This window comes from Maniola jurtina, chromosome 8 (genome assembly GCF_905333055.1).
Source record: "Maniola jurtina chromosome 8, ilManJurt1.1, whole genome shotgun sequence".
Taxonomy (NCBI): Eukaryota; Metazoa; Arthropoda; class Insecta; order Lepidoptera; family Nymphalidae; genus Maniola; species Maniola jurtina.
In genome coordinates this window covers 906,401-908,492 of record NC_060036.1, presented here as the reverse complement: position 1 = coordinate 908,492, position 2,092 = coordinate 906,401, and the positions used below count along the sequence as shown (strand labels likewise).

The 2,092-nt window shown below is 38.4% G+C and overlaps 1 non-coding gene across 1 annotated transcript; it reads right to left on the bottom strand.

Moving 5' to 3' along the window:
• Positions 1-212: 212 nt before the first annotated feature.
• On the bottom strand, positions 213-284 carry Trnae-cuc. The gene has a single exon. It is a non-coding gene; the product is annotated as a tRNA-Glu (tRNA).
• Between the last annotated feature and the right edge of the window lie 1,808 nt (positions 285-2,092).

The following is a 2,092-nucleotide window of genomic DNA, read 5'->3' as shown; positions in this document are numbered from 1 at the left end:
TATAGTAATAAGAATGGAGTGATAATAGAACTAATTAAACTATACTAGGATATCAGTTGTTGTTGTTGAAGATACGTAAGAAATAAATAGAGGTGATATTAGAGTAAATATTTACCTACTTACTTAGATGAAGTAAGTAATAAGTAGTAATTACTTATTATGCAAAATGATTAAAATCAGGTTTGACGTAAAAATTGTTTAAAAAAGAATTATTCCGGTACCGGGAATCGAACCCGAGCCTCCTGGGTGAGAGCCAGGTATCCTAGCCACTAGACCATACCGGATTAGAGATTACTGTTGAAATTGTATTACATACATAAGTACCAACAACAACAAACACATCAAAAACATAAAAAATTGGCAACCTGTGGAAACTGCCGACAGAACTAAAAATTTAAAACAATGAAAATAACAGTGGTGTTTTTTGGATTTCCAATAAATTAACATTAGCTTAGTTTTTCATCTCTTGGCACTTCGAGCAATATTAACTAGCATGTCGGTGACGCAACCTTGAAGTTTTTACCCATCCCCAAAATCGAGTCCCTGAAATTGAAAAACAGAATGAATAAATTAATCAGAAAAGTTAATACGAAGCTTTTTAACGACTTCACTGGCACAGTGGTGAGCGTTGTGGTCTTATAAGTGTAGGTCCCGAGTTAGATTCCCGGCCGGGGCAATATCTCTAGTCTGACTTTGTGGGAAGTTTCGGCCGTGGCTAGTTACCACCCTACCGTCAAAGCCTGGAAGCAATTTCAAGTTCCAGTATTATGCCGCATAGAAAACGATCAGGGAGGAGTACCTACCTATGGGTAATGAGAAATACTTATTTCCACTTTACCTTCCAAGTTAGCCGCTTCCATCTTAGACTGCATCATCACTTACAACTTAAAAATTTATAACACCCCCGACAAGTGAAGATTACAGTAACATGAAAAGAGCTGATAACTTTCAAACGCCTGAACCGATTTTCTTGGATTATAGTTAAGAACACTCTCAATCAAGCCACCTTTCAAACAAAAAACTAAATTAAAATCGGTTCATTAGTTTAGGAGCTACGATGCCACAGACAGATACACAGATACACACGTAAAACTTATAACACCCCTCTTCTTGGGTCGGGGGTGAATAAAACAGAAGCTAGCAGAAATAAACGTTTGAAATCTCCTTTCCAGGCAATACGTCGTGAAATCCATCGTTCAAACGTCGTCGCGGAGTATTGCAGGCCGCGATGTCACTGAATGTGAATTTCAAATCGCTCAGTTGCAGCGATTGTTAACAGGGCTCTCTCCGTCACTCGTTTCCACTCGTTTCATACAATCGTAGTTCCAATTTCATTTGAATATTAAGCAACCAAAGTCCATGAAATTTTGCAGACATATTCTAGAAACTAATATCTGTGTCTGTGGTGTTTTAGATTTTTCTAAAAATATGTAGTTTTAAAATTACAGGGGCTCCAAGATTTGTATGAAAATTTTAAGACCGCGTAACTTTGAAACCGAATATTTTAACAGAAATCTGGAAAACCACAGACATAGATATTAGTTTCTAGAATATGTCTGCAAAATTTCATGGACTTAGGTTGCTTAATATTCAAATGAAATTGGAACTACGATTGTATGAAACGAGTGGAAACGAGTGACGGAGAGAGCCCTCTTAATACACGTCGACTTATTATATGGTAAGCGGCGTCATTACCATGTCTGCGTCGATCGCTGTCCGTCAACGTCAATCGCGCGAGCGGCCTGCGGACACACGGGGGGTTTTGATAAATCAACAGGTATTTATTTGCTCATAGCTGTACACTACCTGAGGCTGGATTGGTTTGTATGTGTGTATGTGAGTGTGTATGTTTGTTACTCCTTCACGCAAAAACTGCTAGACGGATTTGGCTGGGAATGAAGATAGATAATATCCTGAATTAGCACATAGGCTACTTTTTATACTGGAAAATCAAAGAGTTTTTACGGCATTTCGAAAAACCTAAATCCACGAGGGCGAAGTCAGCATAAAGTTGGCAGATATCCTACTAAGTGGCAGACCACATGAAACAAGTATCTAATCGATGGAACGTCATATAGTGAGAAGTGGGTCC